The sequence below is a fragment of the Natator depressus genome, chromosome 1 (assembly GCF_965152275.1).
Source record: "Natator depressus isolate rNatDep1 chromosome 1, rNatDep2.hap1, whole genome shotgun sequence".
Lineage (NCBI taxonomy): Eukaryota > Metazoa > Chordata > Testudines > Cheloniidae > Natator > Natator depressus.
In genome coordinates this window covers 249630662-249647112 of record NC_134234.1, presented here as the reverse complement: position 1 = coordinate 249647112, position 16451 = coordinate 249630662, and the positions used below count along the sequence as shown (strand labels likewise).

General features: G+C 43.0%; 1 protein-coding gene across 3 annotated transcripts in view; it reads right to left on the bottom strand.

The window, feature by feature from the left end:
- CHST11 (carbohydrate sulfotransferase 11) overlaps positions 1 to 16451 on the bottom strand; it is a 233059-nt gene that overhangs the window by 29966 nt on the left and 186642 nt on the right. The window lies entirely within an intron of this gene.

Sequence of the window (16451 nt, the reverse complement as noted above, 5' to 3'; positions counted from 1 at the left end):
GCTGTACAAACATAAGACGATACGTTTCCTGCCCCCAAAGAGTTTAGTCTAAAAATACAACTGACATAAAAGGCCGGAGGAGAAGGATCAAATTGATCAGGGTGCTATCATATCTGAGGATATCCCCAGTGAGTCTCCTTCCATTTACTTCAAAGGGACTAAGTACTCAATCTTGCGTCCCTCGTATGGCCACGCAGACCTCTAATTACAGGGCAAGGAAGCCAACAACCCAATATGTTTTCGTTTTAAATCATTTATGCCCCGCCCCCCTTTAGCAGATTGATATGTGCTTTTAACTTACTGTTATAAGGTGGACATCTGGTAATGTAGTCGATTGCTATTTGTGTCACTGCACTTCATATACTTCAACGTAATTGATATACTGCAGCACCTTGTAAAATACCATTCGGAAGTATGCAATTTTTTTAAATTAAAAAGCAATTCTCTGGAACATTTTAATTTGGACTTTGGAGAAAATAATGTAAGTTGCTTGGCCTGTATATTTAGATTCAGAGGAGACAGAGCACTTACACATTTTTTTAAAAAAGCAGACTCTTCAACATCCACAACACTCAAGGAAAAAGCTGCATGGCTGGAAATGTCCATCTTATTACACATAATTTCTTGTTCTACGGATTATTGCCCTGGGCATCTCATCTAAGAATGTACAAATCAGTCTGGTCTTTGATGACCACATCACATCCACTGGATGGCTGATCAATGGCGAACCAGAATCAAAAAGCTATTGATTTTAACATGGGTTTTTATAAAGTCGTGTTATACTATCATATTTTCATAGCTACATATAGCCTTAGAATTTGAGGCAGCAATTACAGTCCAGGCAGCGTTCCCTCTGATGGGAAGGCCATTCAGACAGAAAAAGCTGTTTGAAAGGACAGCTGAAGCAACAACTAACTTCTGCATTTAGATCCATAACATACAGAATATCAGTGAGTATCAACAGGAATACCACCTGGGCAGTGAATACAGAATAAGGATGAGACACTTGCACTTTCATTTGCAGTGCAGATCAGAGAATAGAATTTTGCCCTGACGTTTGAAAAGAACTTGATGAAAATGATTGGTTGATGCCATCATCAGTCTCTTTGCTGAATATTTCATAGTCGTGGGGCCTGATTTCAGTGGTTAGATCTGTGTCAAGTGCTACCAGATCAGAATGACAGCGTTTTATATACCCACTTTGCAAAGGCAGAAACAACTATACAAGGTGCAAAGCAATGAAAACTCAGGCCCAACCTGTATACTTATATACAGTGATGAGCTGCCAAAAGCTGAAGAACCAGTTCCTTCAGTCGCTCCTGGCGGCAGGTCCTTCACTTGCTCCGGGTCTTCGGTGGCACTGAAGGACCTGCCTCCGAAGTGCTGCGGAAGACCCAGAGCAAATGAGGGGCCCACCGCCGAAATGCCGCCGAAGACCCGGAGCGCCACCGGGTGAGTTAAAATTAAAAACAGATTCTCAGGGGAGCCTCCCCAGCTGACAGCTCAGGTGGGCTGGATAGGACCGTCCCGCGGGCCGAATGTGGCCCTTGGGCCGGAGTTTGCCCACCCCTTTAACAACCGGTTCTAAACTGGCTTTAAAATTTAACAACTGGTTCGCTCGAACCGGTTCCAGCTCACCACTGCTTGTATATCTCTATTAAGTACATAAGATCCCTATTGCCAGGTTACCTGAGTAGTTTGCATCATAGCAGCTAACATACTAATAGGAAGTATGTAGACCTCACCTATGTATTATTTATGTTAACACCCAACTGCAATGTTAAGAGGAGAGAGAATAAGTTAATATTACTGCAGTTAATATGACCAAAAATCTATTGAGTGGAAAAATCACCAGTGACTTCAATGACCTGTTATTAGCAATTCCTATCTTGCTCATATTACTTAGCAACAGGATTTACCGGCTGATTTATGTAGTCTTTAGAATATGCCATCTCTGTAGGCAAGATTTTCAAAAGTGCTCAGCATTGGCCTAAACTCTGCTCCCACTGAAGTCAATGGGATACTTACCATTCACTTCAGTGGATGCAGAATTAATACAGTGCTGAGCCCTTATGAAAATCCTACTCTCTCCCTTTTCATAGGTTTGCTCCATTACCGTTTCAATTAAGGAAACCACGTATGTTAATCTTCAGCGATAATAAAGCAAGTCCAGGCAGCGTTCCCTCTGATGGGAAGGTCACGGAGACAGAAAAAGCTGTTTGAAAGGACAGCTGAAGCAACTAATAAATGCTGGACTTTTAATAGCTCATTGAGCTAGTGGCACGATTCATCTGATAGGACTGACCGCTTGTTCCACTTCCACTCATTTGAATGGGGTCTGTAAACAAGTCCTTGGCAGATATGTAGCCTATTTGTTGATTTTTATTTTTGTTATAACAGTTAAAATCACACACAGATTCATAACAACGTGGGTCTTCACTCCACTGCACACAATGGCTACCGCCCTCAAGCATCAGCACTTATTACCTTCCAATAATGCACTTAGCACTCGGCGTACAAAGTGTGTTTCCATCTATTTTTTTTTATTTGCACTTGAAGCACAGAGCATTTAGTCTTTGACTTTGTCAAACTATCTCGGCATTCACTGAATAAATATCCTGAATGAATATTCAACAAATAAATATCTTGAATAAAATATTAGGAATCGTGAAACTCCTAATAAAAGACTGAGAAGGCAGGTCACAGTTTTATATTAAATGTGACATTTTCCACAATGCTTACCCTGCAAGGGATAATGACCTACATTTTCCAAGAGTGACTAATGATTGTGTGTGTCTCAACTTGAGCTATATTAAAGGGACTTGAGTTTCAAAAAGCACCCACTGTCTGAAAATCAGGCCCATTAAGGTTGTCCCAAGTTGGATACCTAAAATTGAGGCATCACTCATCACTTTTAAAAAGTTAGGTCAGTGTGTCCAAGATTAAAATCTCTCTAGTCCATCTAAAACCCAAGTAACATTTAACAGTCAGTCTCATCTCCTGGGGGACTCAAGATCTAGTAAAAATATGAATCCAGCAGAAGTTGTCGGGTTCAAATGGCGAAAGCTAAATATAAATGTGCAGTCATTTCAGTTATCTAGACATATAGCAGACACAATTTTGATTATTTTAAGCAAAAACATGTTGGAATAGACACCAAACCATACTCCTGAGAGCACGTATGCAACTCCTGCAAACGTTAATAGGAACTGCGTTTGCAAAAATCTCGTGAAACTGCTCCAACCCTGGTGCAACCAACACAGATGCAAAATCTATTCACCCACCGTTGCCCTGAGGACAATGAAAGGAAACACTAATTATATTTTGCTCAGCTGCCTAAAACATTACTTGCCAAAACAGGTAGGCAAACAGACATTTAAGTGAAGCTGGTTTTGCTAGGAAACTCAATTAATTTGCAAAGAGAAGAATGAGAAAAAACAAAAGATGAGAAACAGGCAAAGAAAGTGGAAATGGACTTCCTTAAATCCCTTTTTCTTTAGAGCCATATAGGTCAACATTCAGTGGACCACAAGAAATTATTGAAACATCAATGAGATGTGATGGCCATATTGCCATGTTTGTGTTCATTTATTTTTGTCTCCTTCTGGCTTAGGTTGCTGTGCCCTAGGTCTCCCCAGACTTAGCTTTGCTAGTTGTCTTTATCAGAGTCTTCTCACCAATATAAGAAAATAAATCTGTCTGTCATAGGGGTTTATACTGCTGCCCATCACTATAGGAACTGAGTGCCTGATCAAAAACTGAACTTTTCTTTCAACTTTTGATTCAAGACCACTTGTATTCATCGTGAATTTCAGCTGCTTGAGCACAATATTGAACGCTGTTTGTAACCGGTTACGTGTATGTTTTTAGTATAAATAGACGGGTAGAATGCACACACTACATGCCTGTGATATTTCCTTATATTAAAATGATGCAGTAATATAAACAAAATTGAGATAAATGGAGAGTTACATACCATTTTGCTCTTCCTATGAAAAGGAAAGAAAAAAAAATGGTTGGAAAGGTACTTCCTGACCAAAATGCTATATAATGCATGGCCACACCACAGGTATGCTAAAAGCATTACTGTTTTAAATATGGTAAAAGTTTGGTGGAGCTGTGTAATTCAGTAGATTAATGTATTAATCTTTCAGTTGTGGAGCATTGGTTCAAATCCTGACTGAGTCACAATTTGGGTGGTCTCCGTTCCCTCTGGTTACTTATCCACATGCCAAAGTGACCATTCTATGCGGCAGGACTGGCAATCTTTGTTCACAAAAGGCCCAGGACTGTAACAGCAGGCACACGGTAGATCAGGCTTGCAGGACTTTGACCAAGGTGTGCAAGAGAACCTATGTAGTGCCTCCCACTGCAGTGAGTGGGGTAGCCCTTGCCTTATTAAGCACTAAGTGCACCAGAACAATTTTAAAAGTTTGTAAATAAATATCCAGATCTGCTCAGCTTGCTTTGTGTCGAAGTATAACATATAAAAATGATCTTGGATTCAAGCTCATTGGGAGTTGTAATCAAATTATTCCATGCATGGGTAAAGTATGCGGAATCTGCAAAAAGCAACTCGATTACTGGGTTAAGCTGACTAGACTGTTCTTGCATTTTTAAAAAGTAATTAATTTGGTTACAAAATAACTAGAGTTTACTGCAGGCTTTAGGCTCTGATTACCTCAGAATCCAGCAGGTTTCCACATGAATCCTGCTGGGAGACACGTCAGCTGCAGGAATGCAAGAGAAGTTTTTAACTTTTCTGCCTGCCTGCAAATGTCAGGTGTTAAGGAAATGGGTGGCAGGGAGTAAGTGAAGTATTATTGGAAGGCCTTTGAGGACATAGGACTGGAATGGCATGATTTATGGAGCATTGTGAATAAGTCATGGCTGTAAATCACTGCTGGTCACACTGCTGGGAATGATGTCAAGGGAGTTACTGAAGCATTACGTGGAATACTTCCCTGGTTCCAGCTAGTTAACCCCAGCATATCGCACTGGAGTACAAACCCCAATGACTTATTATCCAAAGTCAATTTATCAAGTCTCTGCTTTTGAGAATTCTTAAATAAATGAGGTGCCCAGAGTCCTTTTTAAATCACAACCTCAAAAGGCAAAACCAAAAATGCTGTTTGGACATGCTTGGGGAAGCTGGCATTAGCTAACTCAGACAGCATTTCTTTAGAGACAGAGTTGTAATAAAAATCTTTCCACACCGATGTGGAAAATTGGTACCTTGTGTCCATTTAGCTAACTTCAGAGGGGTCAGTAAACACCAGTAACCGTGGTGTCACAACACTGTTATTTGTAATTAGAAGCAACTTGAAAATGACATGCACTGTGCTGAACTCTGAAATAAATGCAGAGATGTTCCAATGTAGACATAAATGCAGCTCAGTTCTGATGTAGCCTATATCAACTGAGATATCACTGATACTGTGAAACAAGGCATTCTTTTCTAAATATTACACTTGATCGCCTTGACAAAGACCTCTGACACATACAGCATGGAGAGGATTTCGCTGCACTCTTCATAACGCTGCAGCGTGATGAGGCTGGCTCACCATGAGTGGCTCCAGTTTCACTTCTCAGATAGGAAAGCCCATTCATTTTGAGAGTGTATAATGTAACGGCATGAATGCAATAATTCCAGTATTTCATTAGGTGTCCATTTTGGGATTGCCTTGATTTGTCCTGCAAATCAACAATCGGTTTTTTAATTGGACACACATCAAAAAACGTGACCATAATTACAACACACATTGGGAACTTTTAATGAACAGGCCAGGTACAAGCAACATGGTATTTAACTTCAACAAAATGTATTTGGGACTCTAGCTATATGTGGTTAAAAACTTGGGAAGCCCTCCATTTGAATGTTAGGCCTGGTCTAGCGGTTGGAGCACAGAACTGGTAGTCAGGATTATTCATGAGCTCTGAATCCTACTCTGATTGACTCCCTGTGTAGCTTCAGGCAAGTTATTTAACCTTTGGTCACAGTTTTTTTTTATGTATAAAATATAGTTAATGATTCCTACTTATTCAACACAGGAATTAATCAATGTTTGTCCAGCTCTTTGAAAATGAAAAACATGCTCTATAATTACTATTACAAGTAGTTCTCAGTTCCTTTTTCTGTGGGCCACACAAAATTGTTAATCCTGTTTCAATGCCAGATTAAATAGTAAGGTTCTGATCCTGCAACTGGTTCCGTGCAGGTAGGCCCCCAAGCTCTGCAGAGCTCCGTTGACTCCATCAGATGTCCACTTGCACAGATGCAGTTGCAGGACTGAGGCCTGGGATGTTAAAAAGAATCCCATGTAGTAGGCAGTCAACAGTCTCTTGCACGGTGTGTTAATATGTAGTAGAATGTCTCAGCCCACTTAGTCAAGTCAGAGACTTCCCATGCTACTTGCATTAGATCTCTCACACAGATGTGACTTTGACTGCAGTGACCTTGTTACTGACTTGGACAAGCTGCCCTTGGGAAAAAAGTGTTGGGACATCTGACTGCACCGCCTAAGGCGCTACATGATATAATGATCCAGATCGGCTCATGTTGCTCTCTAGTCCTGGTTTATTTTAAAAACTGTCATGACCATCTGTATCAATCCAGGACAGTTACATAACACTTGCTGACAGAGCACTCTCCTTTCTGAGTGCTCTTCCGAGCTCTGTTTCATCATTAAAAAATGCCTCAGCATTACCGCTTCCTTCTGTAGGCAGGTGGAAAAGCTAACCACTGACGTACTGCAATCGAGAAGCTGCAATTTACTGCATCCAAGGCTTACTCATGCCAGTGAATACCAATGAGGACTGATCCACAACTGCTGAATTGTAGCTTTCCACCATGAATGTTTATTTTTAAACAAAGCAGAACAAAAGGCCTGGTTTTTGCTGCTTTCCTGAGTTTCATTGTGTCAGCTTGTCAAGGTTCCTTCCCCACTCTGAACTCTAGGGTACAGATGTGGGGACCTGCATGAAAACCTCCTAAGCTTACTTTTACCAGCTTAGGTTAAAACTTCCCCAAGGTACAAACTATTTTACCTTTTGCCCTTGGACTTTTGCTGCCACCACCAAACGTCTAACTGGTATTTATTATTATTAGGAAAGAGTTCATTTGGAAACATCTTCCCGCCCCAAATCCTCCCAAATCTTACCCCCTTTCTTCTGGGGAAGGATGGATAAAAATCCTCACCAATTTGCATAGGTGAACACAGACCCAAACCCTTGGATCTTAAGAACAATGAAAAAAGCATTCAGTTTCTTAAAAGAAGAATTTTAATAGAAGAAAAAGTAAAAAAGAATCACCTCTGTAAAATCAGGATGGTAGATACCTTACAGGGTAATCAGATTCAAAACATAGAGAATCCCTCTAGGCAAAACCTTAAGTTACAAAAAGACACAAAAACAGGAATATCCATTCCATTCAGCACGGCTTATTTTCTCAGCCATTTACACAAACAGAATCTAACGCATATCTAGCTAGATTACTTACTAAGTTCTAAGACTCCATTCCTGTTCTGTCCCCGACAAAAGCATCACACAGACAGACCCAGGCCCTTTGTTTCTCCCCCCTCCAGCTTTGAAAGTATCTTGTCTCCTCATTGGTCATTGTGGTCAGGTGCCAGTGAGGTTATCCTAGCTTCTTAACCCTTTACAGGTGAAAGGGTTTTTCCTCTGGCCAGGAGGGATTTTAAAGGTGTTTACCCTTCCCTTTATATTTATGACACACCTCATTCACTGCTCCTGGTTTGTCACCCCACTGTGATGTCTGATCATTCATATTCCTCCTGCGGAGTATCACAGAACTGACAGTAGCCCAGACCCTGAACCTGGTGAAAAGCCAGAGTTAAGTGGCTTTGCCCAGGGATTCTCTGCAGAAATAGGGAAGGGATAGAATCCTCCACCCCAAGTCATGGAGCATGAAGCAGTATCCACAGCCCACCACTATGTGCCTTGTCTGGCAAAATAATGCATGTGAAATGCTCCTGATCAAACTGGGTTCTTGTCCACAAAAAGAAATATTAAAATATATTGGCCAGTGTGAGAGCCCTGGATGGCTAATGGAGAGATCAGAAGGGGAAAGGGAGGAATCCTCTGTCATGCAGTAGCAGAGGACATGGTCACAGCCATTAGACCAGAGTAGCCCAAGGGCACCTCCCATCCACAAAGGTGAGAGAAGGCTGAAGGATGAAATAGTGGCATATTCTTCACACCTTGCCTCTAAACCAACTGTACAAGCAACATGCAGGGAGCCCCCTAGTACTGAGCACTGCCTCACATAAGGAGAGGAACCTCTTGCATGGCTCCTAGATCTTACCCTCATGTGCAACAGTGTCTGTTCTTCTGCAACAAGGCCCTCCTTACCTATAGAATGGGGAGTAGTACTGGTCCCACTTCTGTACTGAAGCACCCCTGCTGCTCTGAGATAACTAAAGTGAAAAGAATGTAACAAGAAGTTTAGAACAACCTACTGGTTATAGCTTGGAAAAAACATACAGTCTACCATTATGTGCCTTGTCTGGCAAAATAACATATGAAATGCTCCCGTTCAAACTGGATTTTTGTCAACAAAATTTAAAAAATTGAATTTTTTTTTAAATTGCCCTAATCACTGTAACATTTAGCATACTATATCAACCTTACAGACTAATCACTTTACAAGCTGTTTGTGTTTTTTCTGTTCCCAGGAAATCTCTGCAAATTGTAGACCAATCAGTACAAATTCCATCCAAGCCCTCACAGGGAAAGCAACCGTCACTCCAAGATTCAATCCTTTACTGCTTATGCTTCTGTTTCAGTCTTACTTACAAAGAGCAATTATAGATTTTCATTTAGAGTCTTTATCTGAAAGGTAAATTGTTTCAGTAACTACTGATTTAGAACCAAATCAGAGGCGCAGTCAGTCACACAGCTCCAGCTTAGACGTCCATTGCTCCAATTGGCATCACCCCATAAACTGAAAGAGACGTCTCCATTCATTCAGGAAAGAGAAGAGAGTTGTTTGTATGGATGGATTTTACAGGGTGAAGTCTGTTTCAGAACATGCCTCCAATGCTAGATGTTCAATTGATTTGAGGTATGGCTTGAACAGATCACATATTAAAAGAGTTTCTCATATACACCTATTTTATATAACGCATTCAGGCCCCAATTCAACCGACTAGCTCTATTCAGCAAAACACTTAACCACATAGTTAATGTTAAATCCATGCTTAAGTACTTTGCAGAAATGAGGCCTTTTGCTTTTGAAACATCTGCTATATCTACAAATAATATATTGAGCAAATAATATATTGGGAAAGTAAAGTTAGGACAGTATTTCATGGAGCTTTAGTTTCTTTTTAATGCCCCTTTAACAGCCAGAAACAAGGGCAAAGCCTGCACCACGTGACCAGCGAGCTCTCCATGGGCTATTAGCAAGTGTTCCACAGATCAGTGGTGCTCTGTGGACCACAGATAGGGAGCCACTGCACTAGACAAAGCTGCTTTGTTAACAGCTGAGAGAGGAGCTGTGGCTGCCCCCCTGCCCACACAATTGAATTCTACATAGAAAAAAAATTCCAAGTTTAAACACAAGAATTAATTTCCATATGTAGATCGAGAGTTAGCTTCCTCAGAGGGAAGGAAGCACAAGCGATGTTGTCAGTTTCAAACAGATACATATTTCAGATGCGTTTATAGCTCACCAGTTTCTCTAATTTATAGTTAATCTTAGATTCACGCTTGTGGGCTCTGAAAGATACTGGATATGGATGAGATGGGGTAAAATTCTCAGTTATTAATGGGTTACCCTTGTCCTAAGGTTCTCCCTAAACACTAAACTTGCTTCATGCTTTACACATTATAAAAATAGGCCTTGTTGTCTATCTGGAGAAGGAGAAAGGGATAATGCTGGATGCTGTTTTCTACCCTCGCTGTTTGGCATCTTCTCAATACATTCAAGTACAATGGGGGCAGATTCTCAGGACTCACAAAGGGAGCAGACACCTCCCATAAATCCCCTGCAGGGGAGAGCCCAGACGTGGAGAAATGCCCACCAGGCATACAGCTGGCAGCACCAGGTCCCACAGCTCCCAGCGCAAGGGGGCATGTTGAAGGCCGGGAGGTAGAATAGCGGGAGCACATCATGTTCTGTTTAGCTCCCTAAACCATATGCTAGCTGGCTCAAGTTAGATCGGCCCCTGTTCTGCTCTCATCCCACAGCAAGCAGAGACACCTGATGTGGGACTAGAATCAAACGCCAGTACAGTGTGGGATGGCCAAAAATGGTACTGAAATGTCCTACTGTGGCTCCAGAAAGGAGCATCATCCCCTTAAGACTAGCACATGCTACACCCACCCCCCGGGGCAGTATTCACACCAGCCTGATGGGGGCCTAACTATACTCCCCATCTGGAACACTCCTTTTTGGGCTGGGATGCGCTGGCTAGGTAGCTGGTACACTTTGCAACTGAGCTCTCAAGAATTATAGCAATCCTGCCTGCCTTTTGCATGGGACAGTGGGTGGGTACGAGGTTCTCTGTCTCTGTGCTTTGTTCCCATGACTAACACACACACACATAGCACAGGGCAGGAGCTGGTCCTTAGAGAGAACAGACCAAATTCATGCCTAGTGCAACGGTACTGGCTTCAATCTAGTTATCTCAGGCACCGGTTTGGCTCAATCCAGTATCCTACGAGTCTGAGGGCATGTCTACACTGTCCCACAGTTCCGCCTACAGGGGCATGAAGAGCAGTGCGCACCAAAAGACTGTGCTGTAACTCCCCCAGGTGGATGCTGTGGGTGCAAAGTAAAAGGTTCCTACTTCATATGTACGTAATCCTGTTTGAAGAGGTTTCCATGAATGTGAACTAGGAACCTATTTGTTCACGCCCACAGTGATCACACGGGGGAGTTACAGTGCAGCACTCTCATGCACACTACTCACACCCCCATAATCCAAGTTGCCGGGGAGCATAGACAAGCCCAGAAAGAACTTTAAATAAAGCACTTGAAGAAATTACACAGAGACACACTTGAAATAAAGCACAGGCACAACCCTGCAGACCGTACCCAGGCAAACTTCCATGAACACAGAAGCCAGTGAGAAATTTGCTGAATAACCATTGCAGGAGCAGGCTCTACACTGCCTCTTTGCATACCAAAGAAATGGTTCACTTCCTTTTTCTTCATTATAATTTCTTGGATGTTTTTTATGGTAGCCCACTAAATGCCTCTTTGAATTTATACCACTGCCTTTGTGTGTCTTTTCTGTTATTCCACTGCAGTAAGACAATGAAAGCCCATGTGATTTATACCTCTAGTAAAAATGCTATAATCTGAAACACTTAACAGCAAAAAAGTTCAAAAAGAAACATGGCCCTTCTCTATGGATGTTTCACTTCATAAGTTATAGTCTAGCTTCCATGTTCAGAGCACTAGAGTGGGCTGCTTACTAAGGAAGATCACCAGGAAGAAGCCTCACTGGTAACTGTATTAAAATTATTTGGATTTTAAATGACTGTTTTTAGGTTACCGTGTATACAATATGGAATCATTCATCTAATATACATGACTCAATTTTCAAACTTGGGTGCCTAAGTCAGACAAACAAATCATGTATATTGGTGTTTAAATCTACATGAAGGATACATCTTGCAGTCTTTACTCATGCAATACACCCCTCGACTTCAAAGGAACTTAGTCACATTGCACATATAATATGGAAATGTCCAAGTTTGAAAAATTGGTCCCACCCAAGTTAATAATTATTATAGAGTGAGTTGATAGCACTGCCTATTTTAAGACCCTGTTTTCAGTTGTTTATAATATTGCCAAACTTTAACCATTTGAGCTGAAATTTCCATGCCAGGAGGTCTGCTTCAGGCTGAATATTTTTGGAAAATTTCAGCTAAAACGATTCAGCCATTTCTGAGAACGAGGCTAGGGAAAATACGTGGTTTTGCCCATATTCAAAACAATTCTAGAGACCCCATATTTTGGAGCAGGTACTTGAAATTGGAAGGGACATGGCCTTTGTGCCAGGGATATGCCGTTTCCCATACCCATGAAAATTCACCCCAATTTAGCCCAGACTTTGAAAAACTGCAGTTCACACATGCTCAGTAGAGACTTCTTAGATTTTAGCACCTAAATTCCAGATTCCGACCCTACAGAGCATGCTCCAGCCAAAGGCTGAGCAGGACTTTCCCTGTAACTGCAGCTTGGGCTCCTGTGGATTGTGCTCGGTATGGAGCTTGCACTGGGATCAGGGAGGCTATCTTTCCTGTGCCCTCAATGCGCCCACTGCCTGACCCAGGCAGCTTCCTCCTCCATGCTGCTTGATTGGAATGGAGAGGGAACAAGAATCAGACCTGTAGGGGAGAGAGAGAGAGGAATAGATTGGGACACGGAACCTTGGTGCAGGGGAGAGACTGACTGGAGGCTGGCAGTGGGCAAGACTGAAACTGGGACTGGGAGTCAGGGTGATGGGGAAACTGGGACTGGCTGGGCAAGGAGACAAACTAGAGGGCTGAGACTAGGATGTGCTGGGCAAGGAAACTGGGATTGGGCTGAGAGGCCTCAGGAATGGAGACTGGGACTGGCAAGGTGAGGAGACTGGGACAAGGAGACAGGGGTGCGGAAAATGACAAGAATGAAACCAGGATAGGTTGGAGAGGATGGGGCAGAAGGTTCTGTGTCCCCCAGAGCATGCGCCCCTCCAGAGCTTGCAGTCGAACCCAAGATTCCTGAGTCCCACTATTCCTTTGCTGTTAGCAAATGGCTGTGAAACCCCCTGGCAAGGTGTTCTCTTCCCCTCTAGTGCTAATTCGCATAGAGGATGACAACCTCTGACAGCTATCTGTTCTCTGTTAGCTCAAGTGGCAGAGGGCTGGGCAGTAGAACTAAAGTTTCTGAACCTGCTGATGACCCATGTGGGTTTCGCTATGATGCCACATGATGGATCTTCTGCTTGTTCAGTTTGCTTTTTTAAAACCTAGGTAAATGACCCACAAAAACCCACTATGGTAAAGAACATCCCTAAGATTTCCTAACTTTTAAGTGCTTGGGTTGGCAATGCCAGAATTAAGTTTGCCCATGCACATGAATATTTCTAAAGAGCCCTCATTTTGTTGTTCTCTCTCAGTTGAGCTCACTGTGTTAGAGAGGTTGGAGACCAGAGAGTAAATCTCCAGTTCAGTATGTGCATATGTTAAAGTGTTCAATGGAACATTTACCTGCTCTTTAGGAAAGGATCATCTCCATTGGAAGGGAGCAGGTGTTAAACTGCTTGGACTGCCCCTACAAGAGAATAATGTCTTTCCATGGGGCCTTGAACACACACAGGTTGGAGATCGCCGGGGTAGGCACCATATTACAGTCAGCAATAAAACCTAACCCAAGCAACAGAAACGGCACCGGTCATCAGTTCAGTGAGCCAACAAAGACATAAACCAAGAAAGGATTTTTAAAAAGAAAGCTGCTCCACACTGCCCCCACAGGAATGAACAACAACATGTGTCACAGAACGCAAGTACACAAAGTTACAATGGGAAGCCTGAGCTATATTTATAGCATCATGGAGGATAGGTCCATCAATGGCTATTAGCCAGGATGGGCAGGGATGGTGTCCCTAGTCTCTGTTTGCCAGAAGCTGGGAATGGGAGACAGGGGATGGATCACTTGATGATTCCCTGTTCTGTTCATTCCCTCTGGGGCACCTGGCATTGGTCACGGTCAGAAAACAGGACACTGGGCTAGATGGACCTTTGGTCTGACCCAGTATGGCCGTTCTTATTTGACTTCATATGTGGCATTTTTACTAAACAGCAGGCAATGGTTAAGAAAATAAAGCAGTAGCTAATGGATTCAATCTCTAATGGTATGTCTTCACTGTACAGTTAATCAGCAGTAGGTGATGGGCACCAGGTGTGAGCACCTAGGTTAGTCTAGCCTAGGGGTGCGCAGCCACACTGCAAAGCCATGTCAGAGTTACTGTGTCCTCACTGTTGCGACACTCCCCCTCCCCCAAGTGCATTGCTAGGACTTCTTGTGCTGCAGTAAGCAGAGCCTCTCAATGTCGCTTTGTGGAAGAGCTTGTCTGTCTTTCTGGGTTCATGGCACGGGGTGTGGGGAAAGGAATAGTGGGAAGATGTTGGAAGACTATCAGCACTCAGTGGTTTAGCCTGCATCCTCATTGCAAAGTTGGTGCAAGCGAAAGCAGCACCCCAGCTCTAGCCTGTACCCCAGCTGAGCCTGCTAGCCTGGGTTTAAAGCACCACCCAACTTGGGTGAGATGGCTTTGTGTTTGGCCAAGAGCAGGTGCTGGGTTAGGGCAACAGATGAGTAAGAGCCCGAGTTAACGGCACACTGAAGACATAACCTCAGCCTACAGTTTGTACCCTGCTTGCAGTTCTCGGTTACAGTAATTCAATGCCGGAAACACAGACGCAAGGATGATATCTCCCACGTAAATGGGGACTATATAGTGCAGCTGGCAGGAGTTGTTAAGTGGCAGACGAGTAATTAAAAGCTACATCTTATCCTGAGAAATTGTTTTTTCAGGGCAAGGTTGAGATCATAGTTAAGGACATCTCTCTGCATGTTCCTTCGCCTCAACACATGGACACAGTCAGTCTTGTAACTATGCTGCACAATGGTGCTGCGGAGTCATGATTTATAAAGCACTTGCCTTTCATATTTGGTAACAACTCTAGGGGAACTTAAATGTGTGTTAAATTAGACTGAAATGTAGAAAAAAAAAACCCTCTGCTTACTGTTGAGATATCATCGAACGGAGGCAATAGATTAGCCTGGTTCTTCTCGACATAAAATGAGTTGGGTTCTGCTAGAGCATTTTACGGGTCCCACACTGCAAACATTTAATACTGACGGTGGTGCTTACTAGTGTAAGAAGTAAAATAAGAACATAGGGCCTGATCCAAAGCTCACTGAATTCAATGGAAAGACACTCATTGACTTCAGATCAGGCCCTTACAAAAGGCCAGATTTTGTTATCTATACTCACCTTGAATACCTCCTTATTCTGAAAATAGTATGATTAGTAGAGCAATCAGCCTACTCCTAGAGTAAGGTACTACTCAGTACACATAAGGTGGCAGAATCCACCCCTTAGCAAGAAGTGGTGGCAAAGAGAGAAGAATCAGGAGTAGAAAAACTCAGAACCAGTTTGAACCAAGTCAGGCTTGCTGCTGGGACTGAGATGGGTCATTCTCCTTGATAGGTGCTCGACTCTGGCTTCTCTTCTCTTCTCTTGTTCAATTGCCAGATCCCGAGCTGACTGATGGAGCTTGTGCACCACTTTATGGTGGATGGGGTCAGGCTATGTTTTCTAAGCAGAGCCTGAGGAAGCCCTTTCTGAGTGCAGGGAGTGTCTATTGATGCTGCCAATTGCAGGGAGCCTGGCGTCATTTGGTTGTTTGTTTTTAAGAAAGAAAGAAAGAAGGAAAGAATTGTTGCAAAAGGAAGCCCGTTAATAAAATTAAAAATGGGACATACAGGAGCATGGTAGAGGTAGACATTGGCCATGGACAGTCTCCCTTCCCAATACATTACAGCCCCACTCCTGGCATTTCTCATGGACAGAAAGGGATTGAAGTTATTCCCCACCTCCCATTTTCACATCAAGTGGTGAAAAAGAAAACAGCTCAGTAAGATGGGGAGTTCTAGTGAAGGAGATTGTGAGCTGGTGGGTTGGGCCATGTGATCCAACAGCAAAATCTTTTACCAAGTGAATTCCCTCCACCCTCCCAAAGCTTTATTTTTGAGCTCTTTGACACACAGAAAGGGGGCAGAAGCATCTATGAAACCAGAGAAGCAAACAGAAGATTCCCAGCCCAGGCTACATCTTGGTCTTCTAACATGAGGATTTGGAGGCTCTGCCTCCTTAAAAGCTCTTGTCCCCTCTGGGAAATTCCTTTATGCAGCGACATTTTCAGATGCGCAAGGGATCAGCACATGACACATGCATCATTTAAGTCACACAACATAGGTCTTCTGTGGGTCTTAAATGGGCATAGGCATTACCTGCACAAGGTGGGATTTCCCCCACTGAGTTTCCTGGCTTTCCTTTGAATACCTGATTGGTCTTCAGTCCCCATACCAGCTTAATTAATTATTCCTCTGCGGTATCAGGGCTGGGAATTAACTCCTCAGCTGCTGATTCATAGAGGGCCTCTGCAGCCTCACCCAGAGATATAATCCCCTAGCAGGGCAACAGTTCAGCTCCCTCAGCTTCAGACACATTTAACAAGGATGAACTTTTCAAACTTCAAAAGCGACCGATAGCATTCATTATAAATGTTGAGGTATGATTTTATTTCAAAGCGTAGAAAGGAGAGCAGAGAGGCCACGCTGCAGGGTGGTCATTTGCAAAGCAAACTCACTTTCATCAAGGCAAAGCAGAGAGGAACGCTACACACTACCAGTGCAACTCAGTGGGGCA